A 10,382-nucleotide genomic window follows, 5' to 3' on the forward strand; every position below is an offset into this window, starting at 1 on the left:
ATGTTACCAAAGCATGCAAATGTAGAGTAAGCATCCTTTCCAAACAGGTGACCACAGAATTCAGTAGACTTTTTCTTTCTATAACCTCAATTGCAATCATCTTTGACGGCTTTAAAAACAACAGCAAACCAAACGATCAATGGCTTTGCCACAATATGATTGTAATGAGATCATTTTTATGTTTTAAACCACCCCCATATTACCATAATCGGAATTGATATTCCTATCATCCAGTAAATGAATGTCAACAAAGCTATCATAGTTTCCAAAGGTTGGCAGGAGGTATCCAAAATACCACTGGGGTAAGGTCGGTCTAAACAACTTTCAAAAATATGAAGCGTCAGCTTCAACCTATGAAGAAGCTAATGACCTCATTAATCAGCTCCGGCAATTGTATTAAACACAGCCTCAACTGCCTTAGTTTGTGAGAAAATTTCTTTTTTTTATTTTTTATTTATTTTTAGCTCTGTACAGCTATTGAAATAGCACCTGCTTTGCTGGATCCCCTTCCGATTGCGATTGATCGCATTCATGACGTTCCATACATGACATGGTAAGTTTCAAGAGCAAAAAAATAAAATAAAATACCATTACCCAAACCCAGTGATGCAAAATATCTCTTGCCTAATGAAAACAACATCACAGCAGCCATGGTTTTAAAGATTACACTAACCCATCTTATCTCTTGTTGTCGAGATGGCTTCCCAAGATTACGAAAGTTCCAATGAAAACTCTTAATAATTTGAGCAATATGGAAGAGACAGAGAGCCATCCACCTTATCCAAAACAATTTTATCAAATGGGGACCATCAAGATCATTTTGTATAACCATCAAGGCATAACTGGGTCGATATCAAAACAAAGCACGAGAAACAATTTTAATACTACCATCAGAATATGAGTAATGTTAATATCATATCCAACATAAGGCAAACACATCAAGTGCAATGTCCAATTCACAGTAATGCCAATAACAGGTTTAGAGCAGCAACCCATTCATAGTAATGAGAATATTAAATCTGGTATGGGATCAACACACTTAGCAAAATATCCAATCCGACATAGCTCCAATGTCATATTTGCAAAAACCAATTCAATGTAGCGCGAATACCAAATTTGTAATGAAATGGAAGATTACCTGAATTTGGGTAGAAAAAATGAAGCAAAGGAACCTCGGATGCGGTCGGATTTTGATGTAATTACCGGAGAAGACGATGGCGAGAGTAATAGAGACCGTACCCTAGAGACCGTACCCTTGAAAGAGGTGTTGATGAAGTCGGTGAGGGGGTTAATCTATGGCTGATGGGGTAGAAGAAAAAGGAGAAAATGGTGGAGGGTTTTTTAAAATGGGTTTTGACAGAAGATAGGTTTGGCTGGGATAGCAGCAGAGGAGGTGGGAGACGAAGAAAAAGAGGAAGAAGGGGAAGGTGGTGGTGGAGGAAAATAGCTGAGATATTGGAGGAAAAGGTAGCTTTTGAAATGGGTTTGATAGAAAATGGTGTTGGTTGACGATGAAGATGAGGTGGGTTTCAGATTTTAATGGATAGGGGTTTGAGGGTTCAAGGGGTCGAGGGTTTGTTGAGATGGGTTTCGGAGGTATTGAGAAGAGGGGAAGAACAAGCAAGTGGGGGTGGGAAGCGGTTTGCCGGAGAAGATGGTGTCGGTTTTTTTCTTTTTCTTTTTTGAAATGGGTTTGGGTGGTTTTGATGGAAGACGAAAAATGGGTTTTTGAGGGGAGGTGGCAGAGATGGAGGTGATGGTGGGGAAAATGATGGCTCGCGGGATTTGCAGGGGTATGAGGGTGGCCGGGAAGAGGCCGGAGGGTGGATGGTGGTGGAGAGGATTTGGGTTTTTTGAAAAATGGGTTTTGGAAAATGGCAGAGGATGGCCGGTCGAAATGGAAAGGGTTTTGATGTGGGATTTGGGTGAAGATGGGGTTCGGATGGTGGAAAATAGAGAAGAGGGTGGGTGCGATGGCTATGGTGGCTAGTGGTGGAGATAGGTTGTGATGGTGGTGTTAGAATGGGTTTGGGATAATGGGTTTGGATGTTAGGATGGTGGAGGAGGGTAGAAGAAGAAGAAGAAGGCGGTGCGGATGGAGGCTCGCCGACGGCGAGAGAGGTGGCCGGAGAAGACGATCGGCCTCTCTCTCTTTCTCTCTTTCTCTCTTTCTCTGCTTTCCTTTTTCTCAAAAAAAAATCTGACCTCCTCACCCTAATTTCCTTTAGGTTTTATAAAGGGAAATGATATATTTACTGCCCTCTTGTTTACTCGGACAGCCCCCCTTAGTGTATTAAGGTTATTCATTTAGTTAACAGGGGGTGGGTTCGAGTAGAAAACAGGTTAGAAATAAAGAGAAAGATTCTCTTCTCCCTACTCAATCCTAGCCCTTTAATTGGATCCAATGGCCAATAAAGCTTGCTTACACCCTAAGTATTGTTGGAATTCCAAAATCGCCCCTCCAAGGATGGCAAATCACCATTTTGCCAAACAAAATATCTTGTCTTTTTTGGAAAAAGGAGGGTGATATCCACACAACCATGCTTTGATAATTCAACCTACCACAACCCAATTTTGATTATCGCACATACTTCGCCTGTCTTATTCTTCATTTTTCGCCTGATTGCCCTGAAATTTTGCAGGGGGATTCTTGAGAACACCAACAATCACTTGGGGGATTTGTGCCCACAAATGTGCACAACCAGATGCCCGGAACACGAGCCTTCTTCTCATTTCGGGGCCAGCCCCCCAGGAATTCCGAGATTAATTTCGGGACATCTGGGGACCCGAAATTCGGGAATTCTATTGGATATTCAATTTTGGGGACTTTAGGGCCTTGTCAAAATGGGGTGTCTACACAAATTTGAACATTGGAAGAAATTTCATCATGAACATCAAGATCATGTGATTCGATTTTATTTGTTGGTTGTTTCATGCATGCTTATTTGAACCCAGCTTTTTTTTTTTACTACGTGAATGTTTACCAGTGAAGGCAAAAAACTATATATTGGAGGTTTAACCTCTAATTTTGGAGTGCAGGGAAAATATCCCAATTACGCCAAAAGCTTTGAGCTGCTATGGTTTAAATTACTTTTTTCCATATGTAATTAAACAATGGAAAAGCGAGAACTTATGGGTAAAAAATTATTTTCTAGAAAATTCCTGCAATCCTGGTTCACTCATGCATCCATGCGCAATTGGTAAAAAAATCATCCAAAAAATAGTGTAGAGTAGTTGTCATTTTAATTAGTTGATATTCAGTTTTTAGCAGCTCTACTAAACCCAATTAGTTATTTCAGATAAAAAGAACTGTAACTTTGATATCTATGTTGAGAGCCTGACAATGTTTTAGTTTTTAAGTCTTCATATCTTCTTTTTGGGCAACCCCAATTCTTCATACTTTTTCTCCTGTTGGATGATCATATTTTCTATGATTTTAGATATCTATTAAGGTTTTTATTGGGAATTGGTATTTTATATTTTTTTACTACAGAGGAGGGTTTTCTTGGAAGGGGATGCGTTTGTGATCGAATGATCTGATAATTATTTTTCATAGCCTTTGGCTTGGATGTATTGCTATTTTGTAAAAAATTAGATAGTTGTATCATATCGTACCCTTTAGTTAATCCTCTGGTAAACCATGTTGGTTGTTCCTTCAGTCTTCAATGAAGTTGAGATTTCTTTATTTGAGCATTGTTTTGAAGTTAAGGTATCACCATTTCACTGATTATTGCTTGTGACTTTTTTTGGATTACATGGACCGAGGATGTTGATCTAGCTAAAGTGAACTTTGGAAAATAAAACTTTAATGATAGTCTTTGGCATTCTTGTTTGGAGACAAACAAGAGAGCTGGTTTCCTTCAATATATTTGATTCCGATGAGGGCAATTTCCTTAGATGAAGTTCAGGTTAACAATCATTTTTCTGGGTACGGGACTACGTTTACTTTTTTAAAGAGGTCAGTAGTGTAAGGATATTTTACATGTAAATCAATTTAAAACCCAATTCTTTGCTTTCCTGTTCTTGTTCTTTTTCAGTTTGGTTTGAAAAGAAATTTCTTTCCTTCTAAAGATTTACGTAACATGCACTAGGCATCGTAACAGAACTACTGCTTCAGCTTAGTGAAATAGAAAATAAGTACCATATTGTATTTTGAGTTCTCTGTTTTCATATATTTTTGTTTTATGGTATTTGGGGACATATCTAATCGTCGTTTCTTGGAGTCCCATTCATAGGGGATATTGAAAAGATCAACCTCATGAATAAAGCCAAGGCTGGGCAATCAGCCGTGTATGATTTTTTGTTTGTCCCTTATATCTGTGATTTGTGCTTCTTATCAGTAATTCTTTTTGCTTAACTCTTGATGTTTTAAAGATTATAGCTTTGTTTGCTTTTCCATTGCTTCAACAACTGTGTTCACAACTTCCACATGGTCTGGTTTCTACTTATACATGACCACATGGGCTTTCATGGTTTAGAAAATCCAAGTAAGTATCCCGGTTATAGATTTCTCTCTCAAATTTCTTCTTTGTTTATTTTATTCTGTGACTTTATTCTGGTAGAATGAGCGCTTCAAATCTTGCTATTACCTTTGATGAAATAGGGTCACAGTCATTAGTTTATGCATTTTCTTTTTTATGTCTCACATCTCTTATGTCAAGAAATTAAACTTATTCATGTTTTCCTTTCCACATGTTTTCATCTCCTAAACTGTTAGTTGCCATTGCCAAGCTTTTCTTACAGACAAAGCATCCACTAGAAAATGCATTTATAGTTACATCTAAATGGTGGAGGAAAAGAATAAATCACTTATTCAACTCTCCAGTTCATACAAGGATCCATAAAACAAAACTTTCAGTAATACATACTCCTGACACCAATATAACTATTTAAATATTGCATCGATCATAACGAGAAAACCATGAAGAGAGTTTCCTTATTCTTGAGAACTCATTCTCTCCATGGCAGAAGGGCTCAAATTATTCTCTCGGCCATTAAACACTAAGATTCTCTCCTCCATCATATTTGGTGGTCATGTCTGCTTCACTATTTTCCGGCCTCATTGTTTCTTTGGGTAGACAAGACTTTGCAAGAAATTGTTTATGAATACTAATCTCCCTCATCGATTTCTTGGTGGGCTTTCTCAGCCTCTTGCTTTGCCATTACAGCTCGCTTCCACAAGATGTTAATGTGGGGAAAACATTTTAATTCAGCTAGAATTTAGCTACAATGCTACTATCTATAGTTGCAGGAATGGACAAGTCGTCCTGAGGAGTTTTGCATTAAGTTATTGTTTGTCATTAGTTGTTGGCAAGAAAATTATACTCACATCACAAAAAACAACTCAAAAAGCAAAAGTCATAGTAACAAGTAAATATCGGATATGAAATTTTATTGTTTTGCATTCTAATGCAATTGGAGCTTTTTTTTTATCAGTGTCACTGTTATTAATATCAGCATGCTATAAATCTATCAATAACAGAACCTGTATTCTCTAACTAGGGATTATTATCATCATAAAAGGATCGAAACTTGGAAAGTATTAATTGACTCAGTTTGGAAGTTGATTGTAATTTCTAAACAAGTTACATGCTTTCCCATATGGTACCTTCTTTTATGTTCAGCATGTCCAATCATGCCACATGCCAATATGTCCAATCATGGTGACAGTGACACTCCATTACCGAACGAATTGCTATGTCCAAAATCCATTTTCTACAAATGACATTAGAGCCACTCGAAAGTTTTATTTATATTATTCGTGTATCTTAGCATCATTTGAATTCTATTTATATAGATCAGAAGTAGAGATCGGATTCAGTGCTGCCTCCTTGTTCCCTACTCTGGAGGAAACAATCCTCCAATTTCATCAGCAAGCATGATAGAATCGATAAAATATGTGGATCCTATATTATACTGACTTACTGAGGTGTCCATGTCGTTCCGTGGATCCCTATCGAGCTTTAGAAAATAAAAGCTTTTTACCACTCAGTAAGAGGCTCATAAACTTGTCATTATACATTCTCAAGTAGGGAGGTTTCAGGTCTATGGGGGTAGAGAGGAAGAAGAAGAGAGGAATGGAGAGATGGAGAGTCTCCACTAAGGAGCTCCCATGTAATATGATGTATATATAGGCCCAACTAGTGCAGCATGAGTACAAAGACTACAATACCCTTCACTATACAAGTAATACCTAAACAATGGTTACAGCAGGATCCAAAGGAAGTTTTATCAACATTTCACAGATGACTGCTTGTGTGGGACAACAAAACGTGGAGGGTAAACGAATTCCTTATGGGTTCATTGGTCGGACATTACCCGTTTCTTCCGGTTTAAACTACACTTCGACTCCAACGAAATGGAACAAATTTCAATGAAGTCCGAGTTCAATTGAGTGAGTTATGGTCATTCAATCGGAGGAAGGTCTGTAAACTGCTAGGCGAAAACGCGAGTCTAGCTAGGTGTGTAATAACCGGTAAAATATATATATATACATATATATATATACATACAAATAAATAAAAATGGCCTCATAGGTGGGTAATCATCGGCCATTACTCATTTTTCCCCGAGTTAATCGGGCATGAGGACATCTGGCATAATGGGGCGTACACGATTCGAACCCAACGCTGAGCGAGGATTGAACGGCTTCCTACCACTAAACCACCGCCCCAGATGTCAACTAAAAATGAGTAGATACTTACACATATTAAAAATTACCAATAGTCACTATTCATAATTACTATTCACAACAGTCACTATGCAAGATTACTATGCAGAAATACTATGCAAGTTCACTATTGAGATAAACTATTCAAAATTACTATTCACAGTAGGACCCACAGAGTACTATTCACAAGCGGGTCCCACCAACAGTGGGTCCCACCTCAGCGGGCCCCACACAAGCAGGACCTACCACCAGTGGGACCCACAACAAGCATGACCAACAAATAACGGGACCCAACGCCAGCAGGACCCATCACTAGTGGGAACCACTACCAGAAGAACACACCGCAACCACTTTCATTAACTCATTGGTTAAGCGGGTCACTCCACAACTACTATCATTAATGAGTAGTTGCGCTTCACCGACGAAAATAATAATTAAATAATATTAATCATCCTGTTACTATTCAAGCAGCCTTTACTATTCATTTATTTATACCTTTACTATTCCTATATTTTTGTAAAAGCATTTAAGAGAGTAGTTGTGAATTTAAGACTGTAGTTGAAAAAAAAATACTTATAAATAGAGGAAGAGAAGAAGAAGAAAAATAAAAAAATAAAAATAAAAATAAAAAGAGAGAGAGAGAAGAAAGAGTAAGAGAGAGAGGAAAAAAGAGAGAGGAGAAGGAAAAGGAAATCCAAGTCACTACCAAGGTAAGTCTTTCATATAGATAGTTAAAGTATTTATTATGGGTAATATGGTTGGTTATACCACCTATGTAAATATTAGGATAAAGCATGCATAAGAGGCGATAAGTCGCTATAGATTATGCAAGTTTTATCATCTTATTTGAACGATGAAATGCTAGCAGAGTAACCGTAAAGTAAACTTTAATCAAAGAAAGGCGAACTGCTGAGCATAGTAGCCCATCTTATTTGAACGGTGAAATGCTAGCATAGTAACCGTAAAGTAAACTTTAATCAAAGAAAGGCGAACTGCTGAGCATAGTAGCCAAGAAATAAACTAAATCAAAGAATGATGAACTGCTGAGCATAGTAACCTGTGGGGTCCACATGAATAGTAACATGTGGGGTCCATATGAATAGTGCATGCTGGGCCTCATGATCTTAAAATTTTAATAGAAAGAACACTGAACACAGGGAACATTATTTTGGACATAGATAGACATTACCTGGACAGAAAGGACACTGCCTTAAAACATGAATTTGATAAAATTAGAATATATTTACAGGTTATCCACTCCAAGGTGTAAGCTCAAACAAACCTGTGACCGGAAAATTATATGTAAGGGTTTTCTTCCATTGATTCTCTTTTGCTATATGTAAGGGTTTTCTTCCATTGATTCTCTTTTGCTATATGTAAGGGTTTTCTTCCATTGATTCTCTTTTGCTATATGTAAGGGTTTTCTTTCATTGATTCTCTTTTACTATATGTAAGGGTTTTCTTCCATTGATTCTCTTTTGCTATATGTAAGGGTTTTCTTCCATTGATTCTCTTTTGCTATATGTAAGGGTTTTCTTCCATTGATTCTCTTTTGATATACTGAATGTGAATATTTCATATTCTTTGATTCTCTTTATACGCAATTGATCCACAACTGATGAGAATCCAAGGGGGATCCTTTCTTTCAGACCCCGTTCCTTTCAGATAAATGATTTTACTGATAAAGCTATAATTCTATTTTGTATCCTCGAAACTTGTTTCCGTGAGATATGTTTATGTTTAGAGTTTATCTTGTGATACCCTAATTCCGAATATGGACTGAGTTATGATATGATGACGGGTGGACGCGTTATAGTCCTCCATGTGCACGTGGGTAAAGAAGACTCTAGAGAGTGTAAATCTAGAGGATTATGAGCCGAGGTATGGCTATGAATGGGCCGAGATATGGCTATGAATGAAAGCATCTATGCTTAATGAAGTCTATATATATAATTCTATATATAATTCTTGATATCAAGTTCTGTAAGTTTTCTCTATACGTTTGGAAAGTATGTTGTGCTTATTCTTTCTTTCCATGTTTATAATGTGAGATGTCCTATCTACAAAATATCATGTTCTTATGAGCTTGACAATTCTACACCACTTGTTGTTTATACCCTACTGGGCTATTTGAGCTCACCCTTTTTTTTTCCTTGTTTTATTGTTCCAACCCCCAGGTGAAGTATAGATGAAAGATGAGGAATATTAGAGTTGAATCCAGAACTGTTTTAAAGGACAAATATGTTTTAAATATGTATCAACTATGTCTTGAATTAAGATGTAATAAGTTAGACCTAATTTCTTTAAACCCTCTAAACGTAGTTGTTGTATTTGAGATCTTGGGAATAATGAAAGTTTTTGAGAAAGATGATATAATATTCTTCTACGCACCGAGTTGGTATTTCCAAAAATCCGGGGCGTTAGATTTGGTATCAAAGCAAAGTTTAGTCGATTTTGGAAATTATGATTCAAAAAGATAAGATTAGAATATACCATATCTAAATGTTAAGTTAGAATATGTTAACTATATCGCTAGTCGTTGGTTAATATAGAACTTATGTGCTATTTATGACTTCTGTGATACTTCTGTATATAAATGCTTTTAACTATGAGTTATAATTTAGATTACTAATGTGATACTATGATATGAAGATGGCGGAGAATCAGGAACAGATTTTTGCAATCGAGGCTGAGGCAAGGAGGGGACGTGGCAGGTCACGCAGAGAAAGGCAAGCAAGAAACGAACAACCTACAGCCAACGCTAGAGACAACAACGCAGGAAATGATGTCATTGCCACTTTATTGGCACAGCTAGCCCAAGCAATGACAGCAAACATGAACCAACAACGAGCCCCATCTGCTCCACTTCAAAACGAAGGAGCTATGCTGGAACAGTTTATAAGGCAACATCCTGCTACCTTCTCAGGAACTACAGATCCCTTAGAAGCTGAAAGATGGATTCAGTCCATCGAAAAGATCTTTTCAGTGATTAACTGCACCAGCCAACAACGTGTAAGATTGGCGACGTATAGATTGGACGGTGACGCGGATCAGTGGTGGAATTTAGTCCGAAATACAAAAACCGAAGAAGAAATGAACGCAATGTGTTGGAATGAATTCAAAAGAATCTTCCTAGAAAAATACTTCCCACAGCCACTAAAAGCTCAGCTAGTGAGAGAATTTATTTCATTAAAGCAAGAAGAGGGAGAGACAGTCTCTCAATATGAAGCAAAATTCACAAGACTGGCTCGATATGCAACCCACCTAGTGACTGACGTTCAAAGTAAGGTGGACAAATTCCAATACGGATTAAAGCCTAGTGTCAGGCGAGCATTAGCAGCTTTAGATTTTCAAAGCTACGAAGCCGTGGTGAGATGTGCTTTGAAAGTGGAAATTGAACATTTGGACTTTCAGCAGTCCAAAAACAAGTTGACCGGCATGAAGAGAACGAATGAAAGCCAACTAGGAGGATCTGGAACAAAGAGACCTAATGTCAAGGAAGCAGGAGACCAGCAACATTGCTCAAAATGTGGAAAGAGACATGGAGGTGTCTGTTACGTGGGGACACGAAAATGCTTCCAATGCGGAATGGAAGGACATGTGGCAAAGGACTGCAAGACGGTCCCAAAACGGGAACAAAATCCAACTTTGACTCAGAACAGTCAGCCAACCCTCAAGCAGACTCTGAATGCTCACCCAGACATCAAGTGTT

Source organism: Tasmannia lanceolata, unplaced genomic scaffold (assembly GCF_043159265.1).
Source record: "Tasmannia lanceolata isolate RefF3 unplaced genomic scaffold, GAP_Taslan_0.1 ptg000006l, whole genome shotgun sequence".
Lineage (NCBI taxonomy): Eukaryota > Viridiplantae > Streptophyta > Magnoliopsida > Canellales > Winteraceae > Tasmannia > Tasmannia lanceolata.